The sequence below is a fragment of the Austrofundulus limnaeus genome, unplaced genomic scaffold (genome assembly GCF_001266775.1).
Source record: "Austrofundulus limnaeus strain Quisiro unplaced genomic scaffold, Austrofundulus_limnaeus-1.0 Scaffold54, whole genome shotgun sequence".
Lineage (NCBI taxonomy): Eukaryota > Metazoa > Chordata > Actinopteri > Cyprinodontiformes > Rivulidae > Austrofundulus > Austrofundulus limnaeus.
Genome location: NW_013952456.1, coordinates 967,794 through 985,245, shown reverse-complemented (window position 1 = coordinate 985,245; position 17,452 = coordinate 967,794). Strand labels below are relative to the sequence as shown.

The 17,452-nt window shown below is 39.1% G+C and overlaps 1 protein-coding gene across 2 annotated transcripts in view; it reads left to right on the top strand.

Annotated features, from left to right (window-relative positions):
• The first annotated feature begins 6,295 nt into the window (after window positions 1–6,295).
• has2 (hyaluronan synthase 2) overlaps window positions 6,296–17,452 on the top strand; it is a 21,642-nt gene continuing 10,485 nt past the window's right edge. The window contains exon 1 of one of the 2 annotated variants that reach the window (XM_014008937.1): window positions 6,296–6,891. The gene's annotated coding sequence lies outside the window, so the exon portion shown is untranslated. The remainder of the gene's footprint in view (window positions 6,892–17,452) is intronic. The other variant, XM_014008938.1, reaches the window with a different exon arrangement.

Below are 17,452 nucleotides of genomic sequence, written 5' to 3'. Positions count from 1 at the left end.
GTGCTCTATTTATTAAAGGGATAACCCAACCGTTTTAAAGTGGTGTTCAGTGGAAAAGTTTAGAATGTTCCACTTGCATGTAAAAATTTAAAGGAAAGACCTCAGCCCATATTTATCAAATTTCTCAGTAATACTTTTGATGCTGTGAAGAATGGACTTGTGTAAATAATGGTCTAAAAGATGAGATTAAAATTCAGTTATCAAACATCAGAGTCTGACTTTAAGTAAAGTCTTGCACTAAATCTGAAGAGTTTGTCTCCGAGCTGATTTATTTTGTTGATCCTAGGTGAAATATTTAGAAAGCTTCCCAGACAAGGACCAATCACTGAATCAGATTTCATATTCAAAAATGTTCTCAGAGAAATGTCAAGATAAGACCCACTGGATGGATCAAAAAATTTCCTGATTAGACATACGCAGTAAGAWACATGAATCTCACTTTTTTCCCAGCAGTGTGATGGCTAGTTATGTAGCTTCATATGATCCATTATGGTCATAATAAGCAGAGGGAGCAGGGGTGAAATTACAGCAGACAACTGAATGGTGTAAACTTGTTGAGCCACTGAACCTGTTTTTAAGTTATCTGAAAATTAACAAAATGAATTTGCCTTAAAGGGATCCTCGATTAGTTGTAACATTAGACTTTATTTGATAAACATATATTTTAGCTGTAAAATAAAGACTGTAAAAATAGTGTGGGATGTTCAGTTTTGTACATGTTTTAAAATATATTTTAACACGGACGGAGCCATTTTTTACATGCAAAGCATTCTGGGTAAATGATGATGTGGATAGGTCATCGGTGTGAGGCTGCTAGCGAGCTATATCCACCCTGAAGGTTAATCTTGGACAATATCTGATGATCGACTCTTTTAAATGAAACCAGAGAGCGTTGACAGAGAGGAGAAGGTAGAAATGACTCAGCCTGTAACTGAAAATATGGATGGAGGACAACAGAGCTGCTTCATAGAAGAAGAACCTCAGCTTAGCCTGATAGCCTTTGTGCTAGCACTGAAGCTATATTGCCTTATACTGTATGTATTAGCTCAGTGCTAGTGCGACAAACAAGCTAAATTGAGGTCCTCCATCCATATTTTCAGTTCCAGGCTGAGTCATTTCTACCTTCTCCTCTCTGTTAACACTCTCTGGTTTCATTTAAAAGAGTCGATCATCAGATATTGTCCAAGATTAACCTTCAGGGTGGATATAGCTCGCTAGCAGCCTCGCACTGAGGACCTAGTTGATGTCATCATTTACCCAGAATGCTTTGTGTTTAAATAAAATGGCTCCATCCGTGTAATATATTTTTAAACTTTTAGTTTAAAAATTATAAAAACTAAACATCCTACAGTATTTTTACAGTCTTTATTTTACAGTTAAAATATATGTTTATTAAATAAAGTCTAATGTTACAACTAATTGGGGATCCTTTAAAATGATGGAAATTCAGGAAATGACCGGAGAGCAGCTGGGAAGGGAAGGAGACTGACCCAATGGGCATCTGTGTGCATTCATGTGTGTTACCAGCGGGAGGGGGAAGGGAGTGGGGGTCAGGTTCCAGTGGATGCACATGGGTGGGGGGTGCATGGGTGTGGGTGTGGGGGGACTTGGCATAATGGCATTTCCTCACAGACTCTGAGAGTAAATTAAAGGTGAAGCTGTTTTTTAAACTTTTTTTTTACAGATAATCTGAGCACAAAGACGTCTTGAAATTAAAAAAAAAAACTTTTCAGGTTAAGAAGAATAATAATCCAACATATTCTGATCTTGCTCAGTAAATCAGTCTCAAAACAAGATCAAAAATACATATTAGCTGATATAAGATTGTAAGACTTGGTTAGATGAACAGTTTTTACAGTGAAGTGACTGTCTACTGCTCAGAAACATTAACAGATTAAATTAGCTCCACTTTAAACCTGGTCAGGACCAGAGGGCTGTTTCACAAAAGCAGGATTGAGAAATCTAGACTATGAGATAAATCTAGGCTTGACATAACTTGATCAGTTCATTCTGGCTTCATCTGTTTCACAAAGGCCAAACCAGACTGAAGAGGTGCATTTATGTCAAGCCAGGTGGAAGTAATCCAGCTAAATGCTCGTCTAAAGACCATGAGATCGATCACAGATTCACTGATTCTAAACTGGAGACACTGAGGGCACCATACTTCTCACCAAATGAAGACTTATGAGCTGTAGGAGCCTAAATACCCTATTGTTTGTTTATTAAAGGTAAAAAGGTTAAAAAACAAAAAGAATTTCTGACATGGTTATAGCTAAAAGGTAATATTTGTGTGTTTTCAATAATAATTGTTGAATATATATTTGATAAGACAACATGCTATTTACATGTATATATGAATGACTTCAAAATGTGAATTTAATGAGCTTTGAAACAAATGGGGGAGGTGTTTGTTAATGACAGGAGGAGGGAGAACAGGCATGGAGCCAGACAGTTTTTGACCTCTCTCTAATTCTCTCTCAGCTTCTCTTTTTTAAAGTTATGTTGTTCTTTTCTTTACGTTTAGAGACATATATTTTGTATTATTTTGTTTTTGAGATAAACAGTTGAAACTTGAAAACTGTGGTCTTGAGGAGTTTTTTCATCTGGAAATGGGTGGAGGATTTTTAGGAGCGTCGAAGTATGGCGTCATGGAAACTAATGTTCGGAAACTTAGATGAGGAAATGAAGCACATCATACTAAAGAAAGGAAACACTGCCACTATAAAGGAGAGACAAAGTCATGGCAAGCAACAGTGGATCACCTGAATGCCTGAAATAAAAAAATGTTCTTACTACTACTCTTAATAGAAAACATTATAATCATATTCAAGGATTTATCTGTTAATTGCTCCAATGAACAACTTTAAACTTAAAACTGAACAGTGCAAGTCCGTAATACAAAGTGTGAACTCATTCTTGTTACTCTCTTTTTGTTCCACATCTTGTTGATATTTCTACAGTTCCAACATAACTGGACCAAAAACTAAATATAAGAACGTTTTGCAGACTGGTAAGTAGGTCTACCTGGAACAAATGTTGACTACAATGTACAAATGACTTGTACTAATTCATCAGAATGTGCTGCTCACATGTTCCATCCCTGTTTTTATTTTATCTATTTAAAAAAAGACTTGTGTCTGGCACAGGGGGTGGGGGTGGTCCACCATCCCCAGAGTTCACACCAGCAGAAGAGCTGGCCCTTGATTTAAATAAAGGGAGGCCTGTTTTAGACGAGATGTGTGTGTGTGTGGGGGNATGTTCCATCCCTGTTTTTATTTTATCTATTTAAAAAAAGACTTGTGTCTGGCACAGGGGGTGGGGGTGGTCCACCATCCCCAGAGTTCACACCACCAGCAGACGAGCCAGCCCTTGATTTTAAAGGGAGGCCTGTTTTGGAAGAGCTGTGTGGGTGCAGCCACTGACTGTGTCCCACCCATAGAAACTGCCCCCTTCATAAATGGTACATCATTACACTACTGAATATGCAACATATGATATGGCCCACTCAGTGTGGTGCTGGATTTTGGGACTCAGCAGTCTGCACAGGTAGAGGATGTTATACCCAGAAAAGGACACAGTCATGAAGGTATGGAAAAGGAAAAGCCAACCAGGACCTGTCCTGAAACACTCCTGAAACGCTTTCCTTTCTGAAAGCCCTTCTCATTATAAGTGTTTCWTCATCAACAGTCATTCAAAAACAGGCACACCATTCTAAAGGACATGTATTTGGAGCTACTTCTATGGTTTGACTTCATTRACAACACCTTTGCTTCTTTAAGTCATTTCTCAAATCCTCTCAACACAGATAATCTAAAGTTATTTCTGTCAAACTTGGAACCACAGCAGGATTCAGAAACACATTCAAACAGTAACAATGCCCACATGGAGAATTATAAAATGTACAATTCTAACCATCATAATGTTAAAATAATAATAGTACCTGACTGAATGTCAAAATGAATCCATGGTATTGGTTTGATGGTGCGCTTACAACCCAGGTTTGACAAAAAGACCTTTAATAGACTATAATGTGTTGAGGGGATTTGAAAAATGACTGATAAAGAAGCAAAGGTGTTGTCAATGAAGTCAAACCATAGAAGTAGCTCCATGACACTGTTGATGATGAAGCACTAATACTGAGAAGGGCTTTCAGACTTTAGTATTTCAGAACAGGTCCGACCCGTTGGCTTTTCCCAACAATTACCTTCATGAGTGTTACGTTTTCTGAGGATGGCATCCTCTGTGCAGACTGCCGAGTCCCAAAATTCAACCCTGCACCGAGCGGTCCATATCATCCTACAGAAATGTGGGATTATGTTGCATATTCAGTGGAATCATGTACCAAGTGTGAAGGAGGCAGTTTCTGTGGGTGAGACACAGTCAAGGACTAAAACAAAAACAGGGATGAAACATGTGAGCAGCAGCTTCTAAGTCATTTGTACATTGTAGTCTACATTTGTTCCAGATTCTTACTAGTCTACAAAATGTTCTTATATTTAATCTTGACCTGTTGCCAAGTCCTCTTTGGTCCGTCATGTTGGTACTGTAGAAATATTCAGATGTGGAACAAAAAGAATTAACAATCAAAGAATTGACACATTAGGTTATAGACTTCCTCTGTTTAGTTTTAAGTTTAAAGTTGTTAATTAGGTTTCCCATTAAGAGTAGTGGTTATAAAATGTTTATTTCAGGCATTCAGGTGATTCCCTATTGTTTGCCATGCCCTTTCACACTACTTCATAATACCGGCAGTGTTTCCTTTCTTTAGTATGATTTGCTTCATTTTCTCATAAACCTCCATCAAAAGATGTTGGTCATTTGGTGAGAAGCAAGGCACAAACAGTTTCTCCAGTGTACAATCAGAGAATCTGTGATCGATCTCATGGTCTTTTGAAGAAATCTGTGGACGAGGATTTACCTGGATTACTTACACCTGGCTTGACAAAGCTGCACCTCTTCAGCCTGGTTTGGCCTCTGTGAAACACATGAAGCCAGAATGAACTGATCAAGTTATGTCAAGCCTATATTTATCTCATTCTGGATTTCTCAATTCTGCTTTTGTGAAACAGCCCTCTGATCTACAGCAAATCCACGACTAACGTTGGATATGTGTCGTTTAGCTTGAATCAGTCACCAACGTGACTGTTCCAACCTCTGATGAAAAAATACTGTGTAAAAGACTGTGATTTTGATTTATAAAAAATTTATGTATGAAAGAAAGGTTAGTTTTAAAATAAAACTAACCTGTTATGTTGAGAAAAAAGCACTACTAGTTCAACATAAGACAAATGAGTCATTCTCTTGAGGAAATGTGCATTGTTTTCTGAAGATAACGTCACAAAATATTTGATCTCTGTCACCTTCTGTACATCTCTCATTAGTTACAAAAAAGAGGGGAGCTCAACTTTCAATTTATCAGGGATGAAAACTCATCAAAATGAACTCGTCTGGAAAGATACATATGGTGTTGGAAGTAATAGTTTCAAACTAAAACACTTGTTTGTTTCTTTTTTCTGCTTCCTTTTATTTCATTTATGATGTTTTGTCTTTTATTTTTGTTTTTTATTAAATTAATGTAAACACAGCTTCTTAAAAAATGTTGGATTGTGTTATRTAAGACTCTTTTTCTTCCTGTAAACACTTTATTCTTTTTACCCATCAGAAAAACACTAACAAGTGGTTTTTTTAGCCAAAGTTGCACCATACAACATTTTCTTGAGTAACTTGTTCTTTTTTTTCCATAGTTGAATTGATGATATTAGAGTGGAGCTACTGTACCTGGAGGCCCCCTCATCCATGATGTATTAAACAGCTTCCCCTACTGGTCGCACTCATGAACTTCATGTCTGCGACGTCCAGCTCACGTGCAAATTTCCTTCCACAGCACGTTCACACTCACCCCATCTGGTTCATCTGTGTCTTAATTTGTTCAGGGATGATTTCTGAATCAAAATTTCTGTCTRAATGTTTATCTCAGCTCTGAACTTTGCAGATTTGTGCTCCATTGGGGATGTAGGGTTTGAATGGGAGGAGGGGCAGGGCAGCCTCTGAAAGTGACCGAGTGTGTGTTTCTCTACCTCTGGAGTTTGAATGAGTTTGGACGAGTCTCTTTTCTTCACTCGGCTGCCTTCTATTTACGCTTGCTCCCCCTTTACACACCCCCTACACCAAAACCTTCCCCCTTCTTAATAAAACAACACACCAATCTGTTGGAGCCCGGTTAAAAAGGGGGTGTTCTTGAGTCACAGTAGCCATAAAGGAGGCTCCACACACACACACACACACACACTCCCTCTCTCTGACACACATACACATTTGTCTGGAAGGAATTAGACAGCTGAAACAGCGGCAGAGACATTTTGGTCACTTCTGTGCAACCTGGATGCTTTGGGAGGGAGCTAAAATATTACATGCCCCCCCAAGAGAGCTCAAATAGGATACAAAAAGGTTTCAGCTAATATTAGTAGAGTTATTGCTGAAAACTTTTATTTTCAAAAAATTTAGGCAGGTTTTGTGTATATTGATATAACTTTTAAACATGCCTGAAAGTTGATGAAGAAATATATATATATATATGTGTATATATACTTATATACATATATATATATATATTACAACAATCTTTTTTATTTATGTTTTTTAAGACTGTGAAGCATGTTTGTACAGAAAAGATGCACCATGTGGTCCAACTCCTAAAGACTGGATGCTGATTTAAGGATTTTTTTCTTCCTTTTTGATTCATGAGGACATTACTGAGTGGATTCATGAGAGTCACTGCCACTGGTGCTCAAACTTTCTTGCTGCTTGTTTTATGTGTGGATAGCTGCCACAGCTGGCGGAGTTGACCACATCTTCCTGGAAGAGGAAGGAGAGGACAGAAGCTGCTTGAAGGTAAGGCAGCCATCGTGTGTGGGATCATTAGCTTACATCCTGTGAGCATGACACAGATAGCTGACATCAGGAGATAAGATTTGTCTTCACAAGTTTGATTGCAGATAAGAAAACATAATGCTTTGGGATCTGTTGTCATGCTTGAACAAATCCTAGATTTAGGAAATGGTTTCCTTTCAATATCTGTGGATAGCCAAACATTGTGCTTTTAAAATATTTCCAAACTTTTATTTCTCTAAAATTATCAGTTTCTCCCCATTTCTGCTGTGAAAAATGGACTTTTAATCATGCAAAACATTAGAAAAATTGGCAGAGATTAAACTAAACTGAGGACAAATCTCTTTCATTTCTTGAGCCAGTGAGAAGGCAGGACTTAGATGCATGTTGCAGAAGCAGAGAGTTTGAGCCTAAAGTGCAATCAGACACACTGCTGAATGCTAGTCTTCATGTTCTGACACTTATTTAATGAAAGGACATTGTAAATTGTGGTTATGAGCAAATAATATCTTACCTGTTGTAGAAAGCTCTTTGATCCACCACAGTGAGATAGTGGAGATGTAGGGTTTATTTCTGATGAAGAACAAAGTTGGTCATAAAACAGCCCTCCTAGTGAGGGTTAACATCTGAGCCAAATGGCTTTCTGTACACAGAGAGGTGACAGCAGGGGGAAGGAAAAAGTGAATAAATCGGGCAAATATTCATTCACAGATAAATGTGTGTGACTGTCATGTGCTTTTACAAACATTTTAGTCATTTAAGTGACAAGATGAACATCTCACTTAAGTAAACCATCAAGATTCACAAGGGAAATTTTGGTAATAATGTGGCATTCAGTATAAAAGTTAGAAACAATATCTTACCTGTTGTAGATAGCACTTTGAACAGCCACAGTTTGAGAAATAGTTTTTTTTCTGACTGGGTTGATGAGACAGTGTCTAATTCAAACACAGCTAAAAACAAATGGGTTTGCTACCATCTGAAAACAACTTAAATCTTTAAAACTTTGTAAAAGTTCATGTTGGCATTGTTTTACAAAACTTAGCATCGCCATCAGTTTTACATGACATGGCTATTTACATAGAATCTTGTGGATATTTGTAAGCACAAAGAGCAGCAACAGTAGCAAACTACAGCATTTTATTGCAGTAGAAGAGCAGCAACAGCAGTAATGTTATTATTTTTAATTTTTATTATTAAATTATTAACCATGATTAGCTCATCAGTATCAAAGTAAACCCCCACCCTTTTGCTGTCTTTAAACAACTCCATAATTAAAAGAAAATCTAAATTTCATAACAGTTTCTATTATTTAAACTTTTACTCTGCTAATTTTGCATTACATGGTTATAACAGCAGAAAAATTATAGCTACAATTCTTGCTAGAAGTGTCCCATGATGAAAAAGAAGTGTTACAACTAGCTGCTGCTACTGCAACTGTTTGCATTTGCAGTGAAATGAACAGTAATAGTACGGTAAATGGTATTAAAGTGTTTACATTAACATCAATACAGAGGAAATATGTAAAATCAACTTTTTTGAGCTTTATATCATGTTATAATGTTGTCCCCTCATCAAAAACATACACAGTCTTGCTTTGACTCATTCATGTATGTTTGTGAAATCCTGTACTGTCCTGTGGCAGCTATTCAGGAGAACAGAAACGACTGGTTGGCCCTAGAACCACCTTTTGGGTGCAGCTCCTCCTCTGGGCTGTGCCTCCAAGCTGAACTTCTTCATCACAGAGCACGCCTCCCCCACGACTCCTGCAGGCTATCAGCAGCAACAACTAGCAAACAACTGGTGAAACTGCGCATCTGCTGAGCTAATACTTCTCAGGCCAGTCCTTTTCGGATTTAAAAATGCCTTTGAGGAAATGTATTTTTGGATCCCAAGGATGACACAGCTTTTAAAAAACGATTATGTGTACTGCATTTTTCAGACTATAAGCCGCACCCGTCATTTTTTTTTTAAAAATGCGTGAACATCAACATATAAGCTGCACCAGACTATAAGCCACACCCCCATCAATAAAAACAAAAACAAAACAGTACACCCAAAATTGTGGTCAAAAAAGTGAAGTCAACATCACCTTTATTTTTAAGAAAAAGGTTGGCAAGTTCACCGGTACAAAATAATAATAATAAAAACTCTCGGAAGAAAAAGCGAGAGGTCTGGAATTAAAACATAAAAAGCAAACCTTTCGGAATTACCGGTAAAAAGTAAAAAGGTAAAAAAAAGTTTGGGGGAATACAGTTAATTTAACTGACCTTGTTTTGGTAGTTTAACAGTTTCTGGTCCAACAAAACRTCTCATTCATCTTCCTCCGGCGCACTGAAACCATCGAAGTCCTCCTCTTCAGTATCGGAGTTAAACAAGCTCTGAAAAGCTGCGTCACACAGCGGTATCTGTTCAGTGTTGCTTTCTGTCGCTGTCCTCCCGGGGTAATGCTGGCTCTGAAGCTGTGGTGTCCTCTTCACGTAGCAGTCCAACCTTTCGGAACCCATTGGTGATGGTGGACTCATTCACTCTGCTCCACGCTGTTAGGATCCACTGGCAGACATCAGGAAATGTCGCTCTTCGCATTCGGCCAGTTTTTGTGAAGGATTTGTCCCCATCAGTCATCCAAGCCTCCCATTCACCCCTGAGGGCTGCTTTAAATGCACGATTCACACTGATGTCCAGGGGTTGCAAAAACTTTGTTGTACCTCCAGGAATAACAGCAGGAATTGAGTTTGTTTTCCTGATGGCTGCTTTCACCGAATCCGTGATGTTGGCCTGCATACTGTCCGTAACAAGCAGTGCTTTYTTCTGGTGGGAAAATCCTCCTGGCCACTTTCTGTAGCACTCCGTTAACCAGTCCTTCATCAGATTTTCTACCATCCATCCTTTCTGGTTGACTTTCACAACAATGTCCTTCAGGAGTTGGTCTTTCTGCATAGTTTTACGCTTAAAAATCACCATCGCATCGGGGGGAGCTTCTTTCCAGAAGCAGTGCAGCCCAGCACACAGGTGAAATGTGTCTTCTCGTGTCCTGTTGTTTTCACCATAATGGAAGACTCACCGGTCTTGTTTACGGTTTTGGTCAGAGGCATATCAAATGTTAGTGGAACTTCATCCATATTTATTATGTTGTCCGGTCCGATGGCGTTCTCTGCGATTTTTGTTTCAACAAATTGTCTGAAATTTGTGAGTTTTTCCTGGTAGTCCGGGGGGAGTTGCTGACAGAGAGTTGTCYGTGTCCTGATGGACAGGTTCTTTCTTCTCATGAACCTGAAACACCAGGACGGTCCGCCATTAAAATTTTCATTGTTCATCTGGAGAGCCATTGCTTTGGCTTTCAGGCAGATTTGCACGGTGGATACACCTCGGTCGTCTGCTCTCTGGGTATTTACCCAATCCTCAAGATGATCTTCCAGTTCAGGCCACCTACTGTTATGTCCTCTGAAAGCTTTTCTCGTCTTCTGGCACTGAACGAGTTCTTCCCGCTGCCGCCTCCAACGCCGAACCATCGATTCGTTCAGGCCGAGCTTTTGTGCAGCGGCTCTGTTTCCCTCCTGTTGCGCAATTTCAATAGCCTTCAGCTTAAAAGCGGCATCATAGGAAGATCTTCTATTCTTTTCCATGGTGAGCGCGTTTGAATATGAAGAGAAATATCGTGTCTGTTGAAGATCCATCGTGTCGTGTCGTGTCTGCTACTAGCTAAAATAAAATGGCGCCTGTTTCGTCTTTCTCCCTTTATGCGCGGTAACCACACCTCCGAGCCCCCACCTCCGCTACAGAGCACCCACCTCCGGCTAAAGATCCCCCTAGTGGCTGAAGAAAAAATCCACGTAAAAGCCACTCCAGACTATAAGCCGCATGGTTCGAAGTTCAGGAAAAATGTCGTGGCTTATTGTCCGAAAAACACGGTATATATATATATATATATATAGTACAAGCCCCTTTACGGCTGATAGCTTTCTGAACAAAAGAGAATTTAACACTGGACTAATGGGAAGTGACTGATCTGTGAGTCAAATGCAGCTGGGTCCAGGGATTTATTTTAGAGAGACAGTGTCAGAGAAAAAACATTAGTTGCAACCTGCTTCGTAAACCCGGCAGCAGCAGCTGCAGCTTTGCACATGCGTGATTAATTTGCAGCGGTCTCCTCTCGGCTGGCTGCAACTGGGGTTGCTGTGGGGCTTCAGTGAGTCGGACTGCTTGGGGGAGGGGCTCACCGCCATACTCAGTGCTTGCTGAGGAAAGTGCTTGGAAAGTGCTGCCGCAAAAGTCTCCAAAAACACAGGGAAAAGATGCTAGTTTTGACACTAGTTACTTTTTGGGGAAAAAAGTTGCTAGAGCAGTCTAAAAAGGCGCTGAATCTAGCGACAAAGTCACTAAGTTGGCAGCACTGACTGGTTGTAAACAGCATGAAGCTGTTTTGATGACGTGCAGAAATGGGCGTGACAGAATCGGTAGGAGGTTCTTAAAGAGACAGAGACTAAGGTCATATTCAGACCTGATAATTTGCTCCGCTTTAAATGAACCAGAGTTCGTTTCCAGCATTGGTCCGGACCTTTTGTGCAGGTGTGAATACACTCATGCGAACTCTGGTGCGGATCAAACAACCGGACCGAGACCTGCTTTTTGAGGTGGTCTCGGTCCGCTTCCAAATGAACTCTGGTGCGGTTCACTTCAGTTTGCTTCTGGTGTGAATACAGACCCGACTCTAWCCGAACTAACTGCATTAAACATGCACYTTTTTGGACTTCACAGGCCACCATTGCTGAGCTAAATAAACTGAAAACATACCTGTTTCATCTTCTTCTGTTAGCAGCTCTACTGCCGGCATGTTGTGGGTCAGAACACGCAGAGCACCTCGTCTCCTTTAGGTTGCGGGACACATTTACTGACGCCGCTCCAAAATTAGAATATCATCACTGAACCACCATTAAATTAGCTGCTTCTGACATTTTAAATGTTATTGCAGTTGTACTATCAGCAAAAATGTGTGCATCAGAACCGCAGCATGCAGGACTTCCTTGTTTTCTTCTGGATCTGTGGCTCAGTCCCGCCCCCGTCCTTTTTTGTCCAATGGGAGCAATGATCGTCAGCCTGATGGCTTTGTTTACAAGTTATAGTTCATTTGCAAAAAAGCACAATGTGAATGCAAACTGCACCAAACAAAAAATAAAGTCCATTTTTGGTCCGGACCAAACAATTGGACCAAAGGACTTTCCTGGTCTGAATACACCCTAAATTAGAAAGGGCTATAATGCCAAGTCAAATTTATTTTTGATTTATACATATAAACAGCATTTTAATAACAACTGAAGTTGATATAGTTACTTTATTAGGATATAGAATTGAACTATATGCCTGAGAAACATATAATATTTCCCCTTTAAATTTTGAAGTTGTTGTAGCAGCAATCTATTTTGGGTAAAGCGCCACTCGGGCTAGCTTGCTACTGAGTTCATTCAAAGACCTGTTCAGTAAGATAGCAACTGTTCATRACTTTTACACCAAAATGACTGAAATAACCTTTAACTGTTCTCTGTGAGAACTAAAACATTTGTAAACACTCACGACAGCCACACAATTAAAAATAAATACGGCAAACAGGGAATTACATTTTGGAATAATCTGGAAGATGACGTTAAAAATGCCAGATCAATATTATATTTAAGAGAATGATAAAGGTTAATTTGATGGAGAAATATGCATGGGCATAATATATGAATTGTTGCTCAAGAAGGAATTAAACCTTTATTGTTTTTCTTTTATTTTTTGTGCGTTTTTGTAAATTGAAGATTATTTTTGATTGAATTTATTTATTTGAGAAAAAGGGTCAGAAATCATAAGATTTTTTTCTTCTTATTTCTTTCATTCTGTTTATATGATTTGTATTTTATTCAATATTGAATTTATGTTGTTTAGTTTTAAATGAATACACTTTTTAATAAAATAATAAAATAAAAATATATTTGGCACATTTATGTGAATGTAAATGAACATCTGCCTGATTTAAGTACTTCCTCTATCCGCCTACTGTGACCTCTCAGTGTGCAGATAGCCTGTTGGCTCATATACTGGTTAACCCACACAAGGAATGCCCATCTGCAAGTTGGATGCCTGAGCATTCCTGACATTTGGAAAAAAAAATCTACATCCTACATGTGGATCCAACACCTCCTTCTGACCTGGGTTATTTTCTCGTGATGCATTTTAATTGCTAAGCTGCTCACATTCAGCATGTGCTGACTTTTAACAGTAATAATTTAGCCAACCCGTTTAAAAAATAAATATCAAAACCAGAAGCAAATTAAATGCTTTTTGCATATTTAGGATCAGTGTGAACTTTCTGTATTTATTAACTGAACCAAACAAAAAACAAACAAATCCTAAGATTTGCCCTCTGGGTAGTTCTCATGCTGAGTGTAAGGCTCCTGGATTGGCTGATACACGCAGTAATGTACACTTAAATTAGCCCTCTGAGTGGTCTATTAAAACGTTAGGTTTTTACAGTTGGCACTGTCACAAAATGTTTAAAAAGTGACATTTCTATTGTTTAACACAGTCAAATAGTGCAGATTCATCACTTTTCCTCCACTCAGTGCACTCAGCAGTTTACTCCTTCACTCAGGAAGACATTCCATGACTGGCCTCCATTAGGGCTTACAACAAGCCTCATGAGCCGTTTCAATTCTCAGCAAGGATCCTCCAGTGTGTAAGGGCCTTAGCGTTTCATAGAGCCAGGGTAGGAGAATTTGGAATTGGAGTGCTTGTGTGTAGCTCTTTCTTCATGATACCAACACCACCTCTACATCTTGTGCCATTGTTTGTTCCAACTTCCAAGTTTAAACACAGTCTAGCAGCTCTGTAGCCAAACAGTAAATTTTAAAGTAATTGAAGTGAGATTTCTACTACGTCATGCTGAGACACACAAAGTATCACAGGGAGGGTTAATAACAGGGCATATTGAACTAAGCCATAAAACTGCATGTTGTTTTTAGTGGTTTTAACATCAGATTTTGTTACTTTTGAATTTTTTTTACATTTTAACAGTATTAATATTTGCAATAAATTGGAATGTGATGTTAAAGTGAGAAGAAGTCAGATATTTTCAGCTTTTAATTTTAACCCTCTTAATCCTCTTTCCTGCATCTTCAACCATCCTTCATTCAATTATTGGATGTGACTGTGTCTCTTATCTACAATTAGCCCTGGTAATACAAGCTGCTGTTATTAGCTTTTTATCATGTAAATTTGAGGGKTTTTTTTATATTAGCAGACAACTGATAACTCTATGATGTGTTGGATTACTGATGATATATTTATATATATATATTACTATTTATTTTTATTTATTTATGTTGTTTTTGTCATGAGGTTAAAATGACATTTGGTCCTGTGTAAGAAGTGAAATATGAATGAAGAGCAAACAGCTGTCCACTCAGCGTAATTAGAAGACAGGAATCTTGGCTGCATCTTGTCTTCACATCTGGCATCTCAGTCTGCCACAGTGGTGTAACTATGGAGCTTTAGCAAGCAACAGACAAAGCCAAGTCCACCACGGGTCTTAAGCACCCCCCCCCCCCCCACGCCTTGACCCAGGTCTTGCATGCATACAATAAGAGTCTCATAATTTGCAGGAGGAGTTGGATAGTAAAGTAAACTGTCAAGCCAAAGAAACGTGTTCATGCCCACCCAATACCCACTAATGTTTCCAAGGTATTTCACTTTGAAAATCATTTTTGGGTTTCAATCCCTGTTTGCCTGGTCTTTCTGTTGTGCATTACAAAACACATAGTATTGTTAGCATAAAAAGAAAAAAATTATTTATGTTTATGCATTAAATTACACTTCATGGTCAAAAACAAAGTATCCACCTGGATTTAACTAAGGTCTATGATGTGGGGTTGCTGCAGTTGGTCAGGTCTAGGTTCAGCAACAGTCTGTGCTCAAAGAATGAGGTCAGCTGACTACCTGAATATACTGAATGACCAGGTTATTCCATCAATGGATTGTTCCCTGATGGCACGGCCATATTCCAAGATGACAATGCCAGGATTCATGGGGCTGGAATTGTGAAAGAGTGGTTCAGGGAGCATGAGACATCATTTTCACACATGGATCGGCTTCACAGAGTCCAGAGAGAATCTTTGGGATGTGCTGGAGAAGGCTTTGTGCAGCGGTCAGACTCTACCATCATCAATGGTAACTTGTAAATGGACTGAACTTTTATAGCGCTTTATCAAGTCCCTCCGGACCTTAAAGTACTTTACACTATAGTCACTCACCATTCACACACTGATGGTGGCAAACTACATTGTAGCCACAGCTGCCCTGGGACACACTGACATGGGCGGGGCTGCCATGCACAGGCACCACCGGACCCTCTGACCACCATCAATGCAAGACCTTAGTGAACAATTAATGCAGCACTGGACGGAAATAAATCTTGTGACATTGCAGAAGCTTATTGAAACAACAGTGAATGTGTGCCATAATCAAAGCTAAAGGTGGACCAATGAAATATTAGAGTGTGTGACCATTTCTTTTTTTTTTTTTTTTGGCCAGGCGATGTATATAACTTGAAATAACTTGATCCAAATTGTGGAAAATCAGGATTCTAATAAAAGTATTTGAACCATTTTAAATGGCAACATACAGATACACAGTAGCAGTCTGCTCTCACTGAGTGATATTCTGCAGCAGTTTGATAGGGATGGCGCAATCCAGGGGGCGGAGCTTGCTGCAGCCTTCGGATCCAGGAAGTGAGAAAATTCAGYSATTTWAAARMAMAAAWRWTYAMAAYKGTTTAACTTAAATAGAAAWYTGATTTATAGTACAAAGCACTGGATAAACATAACATTTTAATCTGTTTTGTTTTTTTCTTTCTTTACATGACGACAGGTGAGGCTCTCCTTCCCTTGCCGCTAGTGACCACACGTCACTGGTAACAGTTTTACAGCTTCAGAAGCTGATGATGCTTGTTTTTGTTATAACCTCCCTCCCGGTGCATCCGTAACTTTCTTTACCCCCTCTGTAAATTCTGTAAACTTCGGTAAAATAATTTATCAATGTTCTATTGAACGTATTTTCTGCTGATACTGATCACGTATCTTTCGCAAGCTGTTACTATTGTTTTATTGCCCAGCCCTGATGCCAGCTCTCGCACWGGAAGACGACTCCTCTACCCACCCAGCCAGTTACTTCAGTGCCTACATCACCAGTAAGCACACCATCTTGTATTTTTGGGAACTCTGGTTCAAAAAATACAAGATGGCAGTCCCAACAAAAAAAGACGTCAGGGACATTTTGTCCAGTATTCATGTCTGATCTCCAGTCCATCTATGCCCAACAGGAAAAAAGGGAAAACCTTTCACACACTCACATCTAGGGCTAAATTAAGGTTTCCCATTACCTTAAATGCATGATTTTAGACTGTGGGAGGAAACTGGATTCCCTGCATAATGCACACATGCACAGAGAGAACGTACAACAACTGTAGAGCAGCCTCAACTGGGAGTTGAACCTGTGACCTTCTTGCTGTGGGATGACAGTGCTAACCTACTCTCCACTATACAACACAAATTAATAACTGGGATGTTATCCACCTTCACCTTCTAAATTAGTTGAAATATTCACTGTTGGAGATGAAGAGATTTGAGCAACAAAAGTGTTACAAACTTTTATTTACTATCATCTAACCTGATACTAAATGTCTCTAAAAACAGACACAGGAGGTTAGATAAAAGAGAGGAGAMATATGTAAAAAGCAGCACTGGGTTAACGTTGAAGCATTGCACCATTGCCAGATGCGGCACTGTCCATCTCAGCTTTAGCATGAAAGTAGCATTGTCACTCACTGCGTGGTGTTTTTGTTGAATTCTGGTTGTTAGAACGGCACAGCTCCCACATAAGCAGCATACTGTGACTGCAGAGGGGCTGTATGAATGGGAGGGGGTGGAGTGCGGGGTTTCATCACTGTCTGGTTCTGCTTTTGTAAACATACTTGAATTTTCAGTTCATTTTCAGCTTTTTTATTTTTACATTGTCTGCAAAGAAATGCACAACCTTCATTAAAGCCAGAGTTTTATGAGCAAACCAAAGCTGTTTATGATTTAGACTACATGGTATTTATAGCAGTACTTAGAGGGGAAAAAGGTAACATAACATACTCAAGTAAAAGTACAGTTACTCAGCTGAAAATTTTATTCAAGTTCAAGTAAAAGTACCTGTGTAAAAATGTACTCAAAAGTAAATCATTAAAAATTGAATTTGAATAGAACATTTGCTTCATCCGTCATTCTAGAAACCTAAAAGTAAGTTTTGACAGAAAACCCTACATTTTGACCATCCTGAATAGTAATTTATCTACATTCTGAGTCAGAAGAACAATTCAAGATATAAGTACAGTTTTAGATATCTGAATTATGAAATTATGCGTAAACCCCCCTGCTGCCTTGGAGCTTTCCAAACAGTTGCACAATTCTGCATGGCTGTGATGGCAGACAATAAAGGCCAGCGTGTACTCCATCTGAAGCCGAACAGTCAACACACGATTCCTTCCTGC